This window comes from Drosophila yakuba, chromosome 2L (genome assembly GCF_016746365.2).
Source record: "Drosophila yakuba strain Tai18E2 chromosome 2L, Prin_Dyak_Tai18E2_2.1, whole genome shotgun sequence".
Classification (NCBI taxonomy): domain Eukaryota; kingdom Metazoa; phylum Arthropoda; class Insecta; order Diptera; family Drosophilidae; genus Drosophila; species Drosophila yakuba.
The window spans coordinates 5,656,644-5,674,710 of NC_052527.2; the positions used below are offsets into that span (position 1 = coordinate 5,656,644).

General features: G+C 42.4%; 1 long non-coding RNA gene across 1 annotated transcript; it reads right to left on the minus strand.

The window, feature by feature from the left end:
* Positions 1 to 10,169: 10,169 nt before the first annotated feature.
* LOC120320582 lies at positions 10,170 to 10,845 on the minus strand. Its single transcript, XR_005560113.2, has 2 exons — positions 10,803 to 10,845; positions 10,170 to 10,744 (listed from the first exon to the last, which is right to left on the minus strand). It is a non-coding gene; the product is annotated as an uncharacterized LOC120320582 (long non-coding RNA).
* Between the last annotated feature and the right edge of the window lie 7,222 nt (positions 10,846 to 18,067).

The following is an 18,067-nucleotide window of genomic DNA, read 5'->3' on the forward strand; positions in this document are numbered from 1 at the left end:
GCATTGATTACGTAAGCCTGCTTTGGCGTCTTTAAAGTTTAAGCTTATGCCAATAAAAACCTGATCTGGCCCACTGTGCAACGTCGCCAGCGCAGTTGACGTCTCAGTTGGCTGCGACGCCACCGCCCGTAGTTTTTGTGTTGATTTTTGAGATATTTCCTAATGTATCTGTAGATTGTGTTGGATGTGCTTTATTTTTTGACGGGGCATTCGGCTACTACAGTGCTTGCCATTTGTGAGCGAACTGAGTGAAAGTGGCGTGATAAAACGTACTTAGTTGTACTTTTTATAAAAATATAAATTTTTATATATAAACTACGAAAATTATTTATTTAAAAAGTTGCAGATTTAGAAAAAAAAAGAACTAAAAGCATATTTATATTGCTCACTAACTTTGGTAATATTGGGCTTGATGAGCTGTAAAAATTCCTTAAGGTCTTTGTTGCTTACAATATTAAGAACATTACAATTTTAACCATCATTGTAACCTGCTTTTCCCACTCACTGTTGTTGGCTCTTTGACTCGGTTACGGTCACCGACTCAGGCCGACATCTTTGCTCTTGATTTCCGTTTCTGTGACACTGCTCTAACTGCCAACCAGTCCGCACCTTTGAACCCTCCTCCTCCTGGAACTCCGGGAACTCATCCCCATGTGATGGCTACTCCACCCGCGCTCTGTTTTGGCCGCCGCGAATTGTTTACACGCGACAAACTTGTCATCTTTTTTTCGTGTACATCTTGAATGATAAAAAAGGTTGGTGACTTGGTCTTTGGCATGCTCTCCGCTTGTTGGGCTAGGCCACGAGCTCAGGTAACAACAAACAGAGTATAAAAACCAGAAACAATATCAACTGGTGGTCAAAAAAAACACAAAAAAAGAGAAATGGAACACACACAGAAATGAGCATCAAACCAAGTCGCATGATCATAAAAATTGTGCCACTTTGGCAACTCCATCACCATTCTAGTTACTCGGAAATCTCGCGCCCCATCCACAGAGTTTGCATAAGCTCCATCTCCATTTCCATCTCCATTATACATAGCCAGACACGTTCGCGTCATAGCGATTCGTCTTCTATTCGTATCTGGGCGGCTAATCATTTTCAAATACCATAAAAACACATTTCACAGAGCTCAGCTGATGGCCATAGTACAAGTAGGCACAAGTAGCTAAGAGCCATCTAAGCCAGAAACGGGAGCAGCCACCAAAAGCCCAGTCAGTCAACAGTCGGCACAAATCTCTATACAAATCTATAGAGCCAACTTATCTCGTGCTTCTGATTTAAGTTGCAGCTTGCTAATTATGCTGTCTGAGTGATTAATTTATATTAATTTTTTATCTTTAAATTTTAAAAAATAAACCTTGAATACTATTCTCTGGCATCTTAATTTTTTATACAAAAATGATTCACATTTATTTATGCTAGCTCAAAATATCCGCTTATTGTTAAAGAGGAAGTCTCGCTTCATACTTGTTTACCTCACCGTTCTTTCTTTTTATTTGTATGTTTAACATGGTAATTTGTTGATTTTATTTATATTTAAGTAAGCACACATACTTCAGTATGAATAAAGCAGTTAGTTAAAAGTTTTTGGAATAAATATTTTCTTGCAAATCATTTCTTGTCGTTGCCCCATTTTATCATGAATTAGCCTTGTAAGACATTCAGAACTGTTCAATCCACCCTCTCCAGTTTGCAGCTTCCAGCTTGATGATCTGATAGCTTGATAGCTCCGATCAAATATGGGCTAATCGCCGTTGGTATTATTGATGATGCTTCAGCTGCTTGGCGCTTTTCTGTTTGTTTATACTTGTATATCTCAAACTTATTTTTCTTTGCGCATCCCCAGATTTCGGCAGCTTTTTGTGATTGTTCCTTAATTGTTGGCGGGCTTTTGCGTTTATGGTTTATGATACCACCACGTTCTAGTATCGAGCAGAAGCCGAGAATGGGAGCTGGTTGGATGAAGAGGAGCGGTGGCGGGTTGTCTGTCTAAAGTTCACAAGTTGTCAAAATGTTTGCGCTAAAGTCTCAGACGCGGAGCATTTAGTGGCCCGTACTTATCTGACTGTGTTAACACATTACCAGCACTGACGTTCAACTCGAGATGTGTTTTTTTTTTCTTCCAGTTTGATGGGCTGATTCAACAAATAAACAAAAGGTGAAAATCTCACAGAGAGAAATTTTAGCCGAAACTTATTCGGGTGTGTTGCTAATTACTTCAAGCTTTTCATTTCGAATGAAAGCAGTTATCTCAAGAATGTGCAGATAAGTGTGCATAAATCGTAATTAAAGATGAACGATAACCTTCATAAGTTAGTTTGGCTAAAAGGTGGTTAGATTTTATCCATTTCTTCATGTGCACTCTTGGGAATTAAATGCGAAACGAAAGGAAAAGTCAGACATACATCCACCGCTATGACTAATGGGTGCCAAACGGATGTGAAATCCTATAAACAAATCCAAGCCACAGAGACAAAGACTTTCCAAAGGGACCTCCTGCCCACTGGTAAACTGCATTTGGCTTCGATCACCACTCAGAATCAACTGTCAAATCGGTGATGTACACCTGATCTCATCTGATCTGAACTGATCTGGCTGGCAAATCAAAGAGTGGGCGGAAAAGGCGGTGGGCAGAGGGCGCTTGGCCATTGAATTCTCTCGCACTATCATTGGGTATCATAAAAACTTTATGGCCCCCGGGGCAAAAAGAAGCTGCCTCAGCAGCAACAGCAGCAGCCACAATTCTTTTAAGTGCCCTCCGGCGTAATTACACTCGAGCCCAAAGTCAGCTGAAAAATATGCCACAACAGATCTACAAATATCACTTTGTGTATATATATAGAGCTCTTCCCGATAACCAAACATTTTCGTGGGGGAGGGCGCTACACGGATTGTTTGGTATTGTTCGGCCGAATGACCGATTCGGAGAATCAGAATCAGTTCTCCATTTGTGCCACAAAAGCTCTCGAAAACGGCTTTAAAGACTCCGAAGCGAAGAACAACAAACAAAAACGTCGTGTTATGAGCTATTAACGTAATTGGAAAATGGCATTGGGGGAATTAGAGCGGTCTTTGATGCACTACAATGAAAAATGAAAACCCGGGCTACTGCAGACGAGGGTAAATAAACAGAGAACTGGCCGAATGTCGAATTTGATGGGCGGACTTCTAATAAAGCTAAGGGAAGGCAGTTTAAGAATAATTGAAAGAAATGCTAACGATAGTGGCTTAAAAAAAATATAAGACTTTTAAATGTGTACTAAATTAGTTAAATATTATTTTGTTAACCACTCAGTGTGTTTTTTTAAGGCAGTGTAGTATTAAAAGCATTCTCATTATACATTTTGAATGTAAATCTGCAATTATGCAATATTAATTAATTTCAGCTTGTTAATAATGCCGAGAGATAAACCGAAAATTATTAAACAAAAAAGTCTCGACACTCTCTTCTTTTCTCTGTTCTCGTTTTCCTCTCGAACTGGCTCATTTGAGGTATCTGTGTCTGAGTTTTTCGGCTTGTAATTAAAAACGCATAAAATCGGAACAACAAAGTAGCCACACAACAACAGCAATAACGAGAAACAAACAGAGAAAAATGTTAATACTCTGCCTCGAATTCATTTTTACGCAATGTTCTCTTCATAATTCAATTGTTTTTATTATGTGCGCCGACACACACGGCGATCATAAAATTTTATTAATTTAATTGGATTTTTTTCTTGCTTTAGTTTTCGGTTTTAGTCGTAATTAACGTAGAAAGTGCTGAGTGCGCGGCCACAGGAAATGATTCTTCGCCGTTCAACAAATTAAAAAAATAACCGCAAAATGTATAAAAGCCAAAAAAAAAACAAAAGCGACAGCAAACAGATTTAGTTTATAAATTATTTTCAGCTTTTATTATTATTTATTTACCATTTTTACCACCCATTGTTGCTTAAACAATTAAAAAATCCACACACAAAGCCACGAGAAGAGCCCACAAAAATAATATATTTCGAGTCAACTGCTTGGCTTTTTACGAGCGATTCAGTTGATTTACTATCCAGCCCCCGAAGAAGTATCCGTGTGTCCGCGTATCTGAGTATCTGGGTATCTGGGTATCTGGCCATCCAAGTATCTGAGTATCTGTGTGAGACAGGCGTGTTGAAACGGACAGTCAGCATCGGCAGCGGCCGAGTACTAAAAGAGATTTATGCCCATTTTGTCAGCTGTTCACTCACTGCAGACATTCCGCCACTCGGTTCTCAAGTTCAGACTCTATGAAAATGGATTTCAACATGATTTTTACTGGCCGACATAAATTAAGCCACTATCGCCCCACCAATTCGAACATTTCCATTTCCATTCGCATTCCCATTCCCATTCCCGGTCACCTACCGAAAAAATAAGTGCCAAAGCTTAATTAAGCCACATCCGAGGGCTCATGCAGCTCATCATAAATTGGCCTTAGTGTTGAGCTGATGCCGAGCGGTCCGATCAAAAACAAAGAGCAGCCTTGCCGCAGGACCACCAGGGATCTTGGATGGGTTTGTATAATGGCCAAAACGGGTTTTTAGGGCCCGAACTGCTGCGTCTGCTGCGGATTAAGCGATTAAGCAAATTAAAACAAATTACGTTTTTGCACCCACCACAGCGACGATGAGCATTAAATTAATAAAAATTTACCTGTCACGGAAAGAGGCCAACCTTAAAATGTCCCAGTCGGTGTCAAAAACTCAAGGTATTTTGGATATTTCCAATGTAACAGTGTCTTATGTTGTTTTTGCTAAAAGTTCTCACTTGGAATCACTTACAAACTATAATTGTTATCCATGCAGAAATGAACTATAAATTATATAACATAAAACATAACAGAATAGAGCTTTATAGATTCGCCTCAATGAAAAGTTTCCATATTACAGGGTGTCTGATTTGGGCTATTTCCCGATTTTTCTATTCGACGCCAATTGGTGTAGCTCGGTTTGTGTTTCGGCAGCCCATTAATTTCCTTGGTCTCGACCAGATATCCAGATATCCAGAGCTCTTCCTGTCCGACGCGCCAACAAGTTATGATCGACAAAATGGGCAATTATAATTATTGTTAACGATTTGTTTAGGTAGCATTAGTTTGCCTGTTTAGTTAGTTTGGTTAGGCCAATGCCGAAATTTATTTTAATATTTATGCACCGAAGTTCATTAAAATGCAAATTTATTGGCGCTCGTGGTCTCAGCCTTGTTGCACGGCCAATTGGATTTCGATTGAACGAACAAAAAAAAATGATGTGGAAAAACCCCCAGAAATGTATAGCAATTTTTTTTCGCTTCGTAATTGTTAACACATTTACTTTATATACCTATCTGCATATAATTGAACGCACTTGTATGTTTCTCCTTGCGTATATTGCGTATGCGCCATGTGAGTTAATGGCGGACGCGTGTTTAGCTATATTGGTAAACTAAATATACTCGCATATTGCTCATACGCAGTGTTGAACGAATTGTAGAGAGATCCCGTGATTCACTCACACTAATGAGCGTTGCCCGTAAAAACTGTTGTTTCCAGGAGAAAGTCAGGGTTAACAGAAGGTTTATTTTTATGATTTTGCTGGAATTTATTGTTTTGGTAATTTTTTTTCGTGGGTTCTTCTGGATAAAGAAGATTCTTTTCTCTTCATTATTTCATGCTAACTTGACTTGTGAAATATTTTCGCAGCACAGTTTCGAACTAATTGAGATTGTCAGATCTTTTGTTTGGTATTCATAAAGTTTGAACAATATTTTTTGTGTTTTCAAAGCATTTGATTTATGAAACGCATTTATAAACGACGTAACGAAGTAGTGGGTTATTCGATACAGTAAATCCTAAGCGAAGCTGACTTTTCTATCCTAAAAATCTCATCGGAGGGATCGCATTTCGCATGTCAACCCTTCGTTTACTATGTTTTAGAGATTTGGTTACATCGGTAATTACTCAACAATTTTTAACCTGATTAAGCAGAAGCAGCAGAAAGTGCTTCACCTGGGCACAAAAGCGCTGCCTTGGGCCAGCGACATCAACTTGTCGTCGTTGTTTTTGTTTTTCTTTTTTTGTTGTTATTTAATTTTGTATATTTTTTGTTGTTGTTTTTGTTGGCTGTCAATGGCACTCAGTGCTGAATGCAGGGCATGTGCTGCATGCATTTAACTTTAACATGACAAACCGCAAACTCATAATACACAACATCGGCGACAACAGGTTTCCACAACCACAAGATAAAAGGGGGTTCAAGTACCTCCGACTCCAACTCCAACTCCAACTCCGACTCTTACTCCATCTCCAGCAACTCCTCCACTCAACTGGACTGCATCTAGATGGGGAAAAGATGGAGCAAACAGAAAAAAAAAAAACAAAATAAACAGAAAACTGTCCCAACTGTCTGAGCGGGCGATTCATAATATCATATTTCACTTCCTTCAGGATATCATAAAACTTGGTGCATTGCGTTGTGGCTCGCTGTGTTGTCAACATTTATTGAAAAGTCGTGCCGATTTTATAGCCATTTTCACTGTACACCGCACACTGGACACAGGAATACCCCAATCTCGCAATTCCAATCCCCAATCCAAAAACCAAAACCAAAACCAAACCTCATTCCAAATCGAGACCGAACCAGAAAGCCATCCCAATGCAATGCCATGCGGAATGGCGCTCCATTGCACTGACTTAGTTTATTTTGCAGCTATTTATCTCGCTTAGTTGGTACTTTTGGCGTAGATTAAGTGCACTAAATACCAAAAGCCCGGCTAGAAGAGCCAGAAACGATTTGACTCCCGCCGATCGCCAGACGCAAAGACGGAAAAAGCAGAAACGCAGACGGAGTTGCAGACAAAAACGCAAATGGCTGGACGACAGCGAACAAGGAGTCCCAGTTCGGGGTGAACTGTGGCATAAAGTTGCATTCGCTTATTTATGAGTTAATATACATGAATTATGACATCAAAGGCCCCACAGTCGGGCCAACTTGCTCTCTAGCCCTGCTGAAATCGAAAACGAAATGGAAATGAAAATGGACGCCGCCTCATAGGCAAAGTTTCTACACCCAGAGAAATTGCCAAGCATCTAATGTGTTTCAATTGCTTTCAAAATAGCATTCCTCTAAGGTATTTACATCCTTTAAAATACTTTATTTTATTTTTTCGTTATTCCATTTAGTTTACCCCTTCTTTTTTCCAATTGACTATGTTATTGAGGAAGCTCAACTTATTTTTGTAAGTGCATCGCTCTTCCCAGGCAAAAGGTTCGCTGGGAGAAAAAACGATTGTTTTGACACGCGGCGTTTTGTCTAACGGAGGCGGCTTAATTGAGTTTCATTTGATTCACCGATTCGAGATTCGACGAGTTTCGGGATCCAATCGCTGGGGCATCGGGGGCAAATTAAGAGACCACACGCAAGGTGTGCTCCGGAAACAAAATATCCATGCTCGAGCGCTCGGCAAATTGAAGGTTGTGTGAGAAATTGTTTCGCATACAGCGGTCTGAAAAAAACAGATACAAGATACGAAATAAAATGGAATATTTTATGACTAAACGTCAGCCAGCAGAGAGCAGATAGCAGATAGCAGAGAGCCCGGCAACAATAGCAGAAAGCCCAGGCAATGCCAACAACAAACTATTACCAAAAAATAAATAAAAACAGAATATATATATATTTGTTCGAGCTTCTGTTGCGGCTTTGCGGTCTGAGTTCGCTTCATCGTTTGTCGGTCTTTTGCCTTTTTTGGCAACGCTCCTTCGCAGCTGCCCCCCAGTTCACCGGATCCCCAGACCCCCAGATCTTCGGATCCCCAGAACCCCCCCACCCATTCTTCAGTCCAAGTCCAACTTCATCGCACGGTGCGTGTGGCATGTTGCCATTTGAGTTTTACATGTGTTTGCGGCCTTTTTGAATGCCGCTTTGGAAGCGTGTGCTACCAGCTCCGTATTACCTGAAATAAGTATCCCCAAACTGGGCGATCCCCAGACCCCCCACCTTCCCCCCTGAGCACCAATTAGTTACAGCTGTGAATTGTGGACTCATGGGGCTCGGCGGCGAGTTCTTCCAGCGGAAGGAAGTATTAGTCAGACTCTGAGAAATTCAAGGGCACGTGGGGCAACTATAAAATGAATTTCGTGAATTCCTGAAACTGAATCGCAGTGACTCAGCTACTGATTCTGTGACGCATCAGAAGAAAAATCATTGAAGAGATAGGAGAATCGATCTTGATGGAGGAACATGTGTATTGATAAGATGAGAAATATCATGGATATGAAAAGAAACGTGACATAGGACTAGTTGGTATACAAACCATGCATAAAAGATTCATATGAAATATACAAAAATCCGATAGAATCAAAATGAATATTATAAGAAATATATACCTTATACCATAGCCTTTGGAATCTTCATTAAACCATCTCTTTATATAATCTACATACATCTCTTGAACATCCGAATCGAGAAGAACCTCCCATAGCTCCTGTCGCAATACCTTTCTATCCGATCGCCATGCCAAATGCATTTGTCAGTGCGAATTTGGAGTGATGGGTGCGATATTGAGAGCAGTGCTGACCGCAAGATGTCAACGTTAGGACAAAATGCAATGCGAGGTTTTTGTGGTGCGCCCAAAACCGGATTGGGTTACAATAATTTCCCCATAAAAATGTCGAAAAATGCGCGCGCTCCGGAACCCTTTTTTATTATCAGTTTTTTATTCGGACAAAGATTAGATCTGCCATGCGCAAAAATATTATGATGCGGACTAACCGCAAACCAAACAAAAATAAAAGCGCAGACAAAAAGCTGAAAGAAATCAAAGCAATTTGAGGGCTGGCCGAATGGATGGAAAAGCACCACTGAATGCCTCAATGAATGCGGATGGCTGAATGTGGATGAATGGCTACCAATTTGGCTGCTGAATCATAGAAACATAAGCGCGATCATAAGCGATCGTCCGCAGATAAGCCATCAAAGTTCCCAAAAATATCATGACAATGAAATGAACAAAAAACTCATCAGTGCTGATCGAAGTGGAATATACCCTTAGAGTTATAATACATTTCAAGCTTAAAATAAATGTTCTTTTTTTGGGTTATAGAATCGACTTAGCTGCTAAGTTATAAGTCCATAAAATAGTCATGAGAACAAACCTAAAAGTATTAAAATACGTAGATAGATATACGAGTAGTTAAAAATTGTTATATTTACTTTTGTTTTATTTTGTATAAGTATTAATCAATTCAGTATATATTAAATGTTATTTAAATTATCAGAGCTTAGATATAATTGTTGCTCAAGACCCTTTCAGTATTTCAACACTCCCTTTGAAGAAGAGGTATATATAATATATAGGACTAAGTTCGGAGTATCAAAACCGGCAGTTGGACATTTTTGCTAATTTGTGCAGGGCGACTGCCAGGAGGCATTAATGTCGCTCAGCTGTCGGCGGCCGTGTGAGCGACAGAAAATAAAGGGTCTGGACCCGATTCTGGATCTGAATCAGGATCGGGATCGGGATCGGTATCGGGATCGAGGAACCCTAAACTGGGCCTGCGGCTAGGGCGATCCACTGTCAGCTTAGGCCTCGAACTACACGCGAAATCGGTTGACAAAGCGACTTTGGCGAGATGACTTCATTCGCGTTTTGTGTGCGTTTTGTCTGGAGTCGAGGATCCGATCGAATTGGATGCCAGCGATCGGATCGTGGGGATCTCTCCGCCCGATCTGTGCCAATTTATCGATCAACACGCTTAAGCGCATTTCGCATTTCGCGACGACAGCGTCGCCGACTTCTAGAGATTTGGGGACATTTAATTTGCCCCTCGATCGCCTGGCTGCTGGTTGAGCTTGATAAGCTTTATTGATGCGATTAGCGAAATGAGCTTTAGCCTGACAGCCATCAACTTCAGCTTCAATTTTCGCAGGCAGCAGGAGAAAAGCCAACCAAAACCGACAACCGACATTTCTCATTAACAGAATCTTAATTTTTTGCGGCTATCGATTTTCGCCCTTGTTGCACTTTGTCAATCGCTGGACATGCGATGAAGTCATTTTGGGCCACAGCCTTGACATAAAAGTAGTGTCTTTGGTAACAGGAAGTTGCTGACACATCGATAAAGTGACAGTGTGGGCTTAAATTGATATGTCGTGTTAATAATAATTGCTGCATTTGCCAGGATATATGCACATACTATAGCTTAGCTAAACACAAGATCTTAATAAGGTCAATCATTAATACATTTCAAATGAGCAAGATCAAATAGGCGAGATAATATATATCCATGATCGGCAAAGTGTCACTAATAAACCATCGGCCAGCTCAGCACGCAACGCCAACTGATGTTGTCCAGTATCCAAAACCCAGAGCCAGATTACTTAATTCCCAAATTGGCCCTAATTCACGCGCCAAAGTGTGTTAAATTGCCATGGCGAGGGAGCCTGGACCGCTGGTGGATCTGAAAGTCCGAGGCGCTGAGCTTTTGCATATGCGCCCACCCGTGACTGGCCGTGACTACCTGGGAGTTAAATCCGTCCAGTCCAGTTCCGTCCACTCCAGTCCGATCCAGGCCAGTCCATTTCAGTGCGAGGCTCACATTCAGAGCCATCCCTTTGGCCCCGGGCACTTTGGATATCTGCTGCTTCGACTGTCTGTCTGTGTATTTTGATGACTACTATCGGGTGCAGTCGCTTAAGCTATAAGAGAAGTGCCAGGCGCATCCGGAGGTCTCTCCTGGCTCCATGCGCTGAAAGAAACACAAATACTATATTATGATAAAATAGAAACATGACAATATAGTATACTCTTTGTAGAATATTCTTTTCTACTTTGAAATATACTTATAGCATGCAATTAACTTAAAAATCAAAGATAAAATGTTTGCATTTATGTGAGTGCGCATTTTTCGCTCAGTGTACCTGTGGCCATCCCTTTCCCGCGACCAAGGCGAATGAAGACGTTTCGTGACGATGACTGAGGTCCAGTCTTGTATCTGGCTTCATGCTTATTATTGAACTCAATTTGCCCGGCGCGTGTAATTTGACTTTGCCTTGAATTTGGCATACGGATTCGCTGCGCCTCCAATATTTGCAGAGGCCGATCCCCGGGATCGCGGCATCTCGGTATCTCGGGATGGAGATGGGGTCTTCCTCCAGAGCCTCCCTCCCTAGAAAAGAAGAAAAAAACCAGATTGGAGCACCGCCACTAACATAGCTGCATGTCGTCGGCCACTTCCTTCCTCCCATCGATCGACATGTGAGATCGAATAACCGAGTTCGAGTTCGAGTCCGAGTCCGGGCAGCCAACACACAGGCCCACAACATAATTAATAAATACCATCAACATTGATTAACTCAACTAAGCTAATAAAATCATTTGTCATCTGACTGGAGCTCGACTAGTTAGCCAGCCACCGCTCCACTGCCGACCATCCTGCTCCTCCTGCTCCTCTTGCTCCTCCTCCTGCTGCTCCTCTTGCTGCTGCTGCTCCTCCAATATCGCTGCTCCTCCCGTTTGGCGAGTACATAAAAATCGCGTGACTAATTTTACAAAATTAAAGCTGCAGCTAAAAAGCAACTGCTGCACTCGAGCACAACGGGCCAACGAGCGTGTAAATAGCGCAAAAATTAATCAGCGTTGTGGGTTGCCAAAAGGGGGATGGGGGGTTCGATAGTTGGAGCAGGTTCTCCCCAAGGTCAGAGAAGAAAGCGTGACACGAGAATAGAAATAGTCAACAGCTAAATTTCACGAGGTCCTAAGGCCCAATTAAGGATGTGTTAAAAGGCAATAAAGGTAATTAAACAATGGTAGATCTGTATCTACTAATCCTCTGATTAGTACAAAAAAGTATTTTAAAATAAATTGTAATAAATTCCTTAGCTACTTTCTTATAATTTCCAGAGTCATTTTTAATAACCAAAATTATTCGCTCACCTAATGAAAAGTTTTCATGCCATTGAGATACTTTTCTTAATCACGCTATCATCGTTATTACCGAATCGACGACAAAGAGCACACAGAGATGAAAAATCTCAGAACACGCAGTAACAAAGCAACAAATTGAAACTAAATACTTTCAGTGCGAGGCCATGGAAATGGAGATCGAGCCGCAGGATGAGATCCAGATTCGGTTCCAGCAACGGACCAGGCGGGTCCAGGAGCTCTAGCTTAGAGATATGCCTGTTGTCGAGCGCTGTTCGTTCCATTTATTTAAGCAGAAATTGTTGCAATCAGTGCGGAGTAGCTTTTAATTGCCTCCCAGGTGAAAGGGAGGAGTACTATTTACAGGGCAGGCGGGGCTGCCAGCACCAGCATCAGCACCAGTACCAGGATAGCGATAAAGCGATGTCCAAAATGCCAAAGATTCCAGCCAAAGACGTTCCATCGGAGACAAGAAGACGACTTTGGTCTCATGCGGAAATCGCCAGCTTGCAGGCGACTGGAACTGCTGGTGGACTGGACGTATCGCCAACATCCACAGATCTTCGCTTTTTCCATGGAGACAGAGAGGAAATGCCTTAAATCAATTAGTTGGGCACTAATTGCCCCAATACCTTGTGGCATAGTTCGCCATTTGCTCAGCACCTGTTCGAGGTCCCTGCCTCCACTTTGCGCCCCTCCTTAATCTCAGTTGAGGAATTCCTGCGGCCTTCTCATTGTTTGCCTGCTACACAGGGAGAAATCTTGTAGTAGCTTAGATATTTTAGGCATAAAACTGCGATTTCGCAACATGTATAAATATACTTCGAGGTACTAATATAAAAGTAAGCCATGATCAGAAGTATTTAGAGTAGAATTACTTCACAGGTTAGTCTTATATATAGGTATATGTTTCTCTCCGTGCATAGTTATATTCATGTCCCGCTGTCTCTTGTTGTTGTTATCTTTCTCACAATCAAGGTGCACGGCGAAGATGCCGCACCAAGTTCAGTCTTCTTCGCGAACACAACAAGTGCAACAAAAAAGTGTCTCAAGTGCTGCGGCAAAAAGGAAGTCCCGAGATGGATCGTATTTATATATGTATGTTAGTTATACGGCAAACATTTCGATATGCCTGCGTTTTGGTCAAGCGAAGATCTTTTGTTGCCGCAGATATGTGAAACTTCCTGTAGTCAAGTGGTTGTGAGATCAGTTGAGTTGAGTTGAGCTGAGCTGAGCTGAGCTGAGAGGGTGTGTCTCCGGCGTAAGAGTTCCTTTCATCTTCGGATAATTGGTGGTAAGGATGTCCAGCCCTGCGCTTTATAAGTATTATCAAATCGCACCCAACAAAAATGTGGCCTCACCTGGGCAAAAGCCACTTGTGGGTACCCTTTTTATAATGAAGATTACAGAAAAGTGAATGAAGAATGATAGATAACAATTTTTTTTACAATTACCTCAGTCATTTATTTATTTCATCTTAAACTATGTATACTGATAAATAAAACCTTAGTACTTTGCCACATCGCAGCACCAATTACCTGAGATCCTGGCGTCACCAAAGCCGCATGGAAATCGAAATGCCCGAGGGCTTCCTCTGCAATTTCGGCAAGGGCATCCTTAAAAAACCAACAACAGGAACAGCTCGGCCAACAAAAACAACGAGGGCAGGCAATGTGGAAAAAGAACAACAAACAATAAGCCAAGGCAAAGTTAAACAAAGTTGGCGCACACCAACTCACTCTCTTTTTCGGATCTCGGATCGGCTCGACTTGGATCGGGTGGGTTTTGGATGGGATCTGGGATCGGGAACGGGAACGGGATCGGGATCGGGCACAAGGGTCAGGCTAAAGGGCCCAGGCAAACAAAGGAGTGCGTTCATGTCGATGAAGACGGCCACAAAAGCGCCCCGATGAGATGATCGCTCCAGTCGGTGGTTCTCCTCCCTGGACTTCCTTGCCCCGATCCTCAGCGCGCACTTACACTGTGAAAAGTAACCTATTCCTTTGGTAAAAAGTACGGATTAATTAATGTCGCTAGAGCTTAAGTCCTATGTTATAGTTAGATGTTTAGATTTTATATAGTAATATCTTCTATCTATTTAAGTAAATTAATAAGCGCACAGAAATATAACCAAAATATAATATAGTAATATCTACTATCTATCTTAGCAAATTAATAAGCTTTAAAAAATATAATATTTTATAGCAATATATCCTTAATACCTATGCACTTATAAGCGCATTTGAATTACCTTCTTTGCTAATTTAACGAATATTTTTGCGCAGTGCAGGGTCTCGACCTGAATGTGCTCGCATCCGTTGACTGGGAATCGTAGTGGGCACCCAGGCGCACCACCTCCCCCCGCCCCCTCCGCTCTGCTCCACACCTGACCTTGCTCCTTTGTTCGAGCCTCACATCCATGTACACATCACATCACATGTGTGTGTTTGTGCAAACCTGACGCCCATTCGCGCGCACCTTTGGAATTCGGTGGCCGCGAACGCTGCATAATGGAAGCCAAATGATGGGAAACTTTTTTGTGGCCCCGATCCGACAGACAGGCAACTGGATGGGGAGGGGGATGGGTAGGGAAGGGTTAACGGAGGGGTGCAGAAAAACAAAACTAATTAGGCATAAAGTGCGTGTAATTATAAAATAAATTAAACTCGAGCACTGACACTCCACATCGCCCGGTGGTTCGATTGACCTTTTTGTAACTCAATTACGATCTTCAGATCGTCTTTGCCAAGTTGGCCACCCAGATGGGAATGGAATGGACTGCACGGAGAGAAAAAGAGCCTCTCTCTTTGAATAATTATGAATCATATAAATATTCAATCGATATGTTGAAGACACTTCTGTTTCCTGGCTATTTAATATGGGCTTATTGTTCTCAATTTAACGTAAGCAAAGAAAACATTTCTTAACCAAATTACACAATAATAACTTTTTTTAAATATTTCTCAGTGTACTGCGATGCAGAAAGGGTGATGTGCAGTGCAGTCCCGAAGTCCAGAGCAGCTGTCGCGTCTTTAGCCAAAAATGGCAATGTTTACATGCGTGTCGCCTTCGGCCAATGGGACACCCATATCCAATAGCTGCCTCCAGCGGAATCCCAGCACCATCCATACTCCATAAACGCATCGCAAACACTTTTTGCGTGCTGTTAATTACATGGTCGGGAGTCTGGTCTAGTCGGTCTCAGAGGGCATTACCAGTGGCCAGTTGCTCCTCTGGTGGTCTGTTGGTCTCCACTTTGTTGCTTGGTCATTGCTTCCTGGTTGCGGCAATCGCAGAACTTGTCGCCCATGTTAACAGGCCGCAACTCGATGATTGATAGCCATAGGCACTAGGCCAGCGATTTAGTCCTGGTTAGGGCATACAAATCAATGGCATGGTGGATCATATAGAGGATTGTCTTTTAAATAATCTTATATATAGGAAACAGATTAATTTGACTACTTAAAAACCCTCCTTAAACGTAGTATTAAAGCTCAATAGTAAATGCCTTTGAAGCAGAGATCTCCCAAGTTGCGATGCCATATAGGGAGACTCTTGCCCCAAATGGGAGAACACCGCTGGAACTCCAACCAAAAACCAAGTGCTGTCTGCCGTAGGTCACTTACATTTCTTTGCCTAATCCGCCAAATTCTCACGCCTCGCAACAATTGCCACTTAATTAACGCACACACACACACTTCGCTTGAGTCGAAATTTTCATTGTGGCCAAAAGGGCCGAAAGAGTGAATAAGCCATGGGCAGGGGGGAAGGGGGTGGCGGAGTGGCGGAGTGGAGGCTTGAAAGTCTTGTCATGCCAAGAAGTGCGCGTGCCGGGAATGCCAAGTCAATGAGATGCCCCCATCGCCATATATATTGCCCATTCCGAGCCGATCTGTTGCAATTTCCAAATCAAACAGCGCGCGAAACGTGTGGCGTCTGCAATTACAACACAAAAGAGGAGCAAGGCATGCGGGGGCAACGAGGGGCTTTTGGGGCACTACATGCTCCAAACATGACGAACAACAACTGTCATTGTCACATCCACATCCACATCCACATCAGCGGACCAAACAGTCGATGCATCCAACGCTCATGCGCACTGGCAAACCATCGATCCACCGATCCACCGATCCATCGATCCGCTTATCGAACCACCGAGCGATTGACGAGCCAGCGGAGGAAGATGACGATGACCGACATGGGGATCCCGATCCGCTCTTTTTTTCCTGTGGGCCGATCTTCTTTCCTTCATTTCTTTTCATCGGACTCTTCCAGTGGGTATGACACTTTGGGCCAACAGTTGAGCTCATAATATTGCAACTTGCTTCTGAGCTCATAATACTAATGTTATAGTTACAAAATAAATACAAGTTTCATATGCTTTAGATGTAGAAATTATTTAATGCAAAAATTTATAACCAAAACCTTTCAAAATGTAAAGTTTAGCTTCTGATACTTTTGTGTTATGTTTAGAGAAATTTTGAATTAGGTTTTTGTTATACGATTGGAGATAAAGCGTTGGAGGTTGGTGTTTAAAATATTTATAAAAACTTTATTAAATAAAATGCTTCATTCTAATTATTCTAGGGTACTTTAGGTTTCACTCTGTTACTTCCACTTATTTACAGATTTTTTTTTTCAATTTTGTATGCTGCACAGGCTGCTCAAAGTGGACGACGCTGGCGACTCGCAATTCATTAGGCCGCCTGACCATTTTTGGGAGGAGCGTGCGCCGCTTTTGGTCTCTCGCCTCGGCGGACGGAGTGGCAATAGCCACAATAACTGCAACAGCACTCCATGCCAACATAATCTTAATCCGCTCGTTAGTTTTATTGATTAGGAGCAATGTCTCCTCGGACCAGCGGACCAGACAGCGACAACACACCAGGACAACGACTCATTGGAGACAACAATTGTCGCCTCGCGGTGCCAACTAAATAACAACAATGGCACATCAATCTCTAACTGGGCGTACTGTGTGCCCCGAGGGGTTATGAGATGCCCAATAATGCCAATAGATTCAATAGACCCAATAGGCTGGCAAAGACCATCTCGGGGCGGCACTGAGAAAAACTTATCGATGCTGTTCAATCATAAACGGAATCCTTTTAATGTTACTAAGGCATATGTATATTTCTAAAATAATATATTAACATAGACAGACATTTTGTATATCTACAATAAAAATATGGGCCAAGTAAGAAATAACTGATTTCTCCGTGCATCGCTAAAGTCAACAGATTGTGAATCATTTGCCGGCCATTTGGAAGACATTCTCTAATTACAAGTGACATAATGGGAATGGGAATGGCTTGAGGTACATGGAAACCAAATGATGTCAGAGGAAGAAATCGATCTTGGAATTTGATGATATGTTATAATACGTGTTTCAGTAGTGCAAAGTTAAAGAACTTAGCACCTAAAATAGTGTTGGTAATGGCTGGCAATTAGATAAGGATCACTCAGCTCAAGGTCTCTGAGAGATCAACGGCTAATCAAACATCTCGCTGGAATCCCGCTTACTGGACGAAAAATTGTTTTCCCACCCGTATGAAAAAGAAAAGACGAAACGAAAACTGTCAAGCACAGTGGACACATGTAGCACGATCACTTTTTTTTTGTTGTTCCGGCGAGAGTGTGCTTATCTAGCCAGGGTCGCCAGCTCCAGCTGCAGTTCCAGCTCCAGCTACAGGTCCATCTTCATCTGAAGATCAGTAGCTGAAATCAGGATCAATGTGAGCCTCATCCAGGCTAAGGTTTATCTCCACCGCCTGCTCTCGTCTAGATCTGTCGGATGTCAGGTTGCATAGTTGGTCCGGCAATTGCATGTCGCGATCGTCCAGCGCCGAAGATCTGCCACAACCTCAAGCTGAACCTGAACCTCATCCGCGTCCACATAAACATCCACATCCACAGGCATAGCCACATCCACATCCACATCCACAGTCACAGTCACAGCCACATCCTCAATCCTGAGTCGCTAAAACTTGAAAGCCGCATTCGATGGCTGGTCGCTGACAGCGCGGAATTGTCGTTCGCATTGTCAGCTGGCATGAGCGGCGAAGGGGGGAGTGCCGGTACTGGGGGGGGTTTATCCGCCGACTTTTGCCGACGATATACAAAAGATGCAACTGTCGCTGCTTGTTGC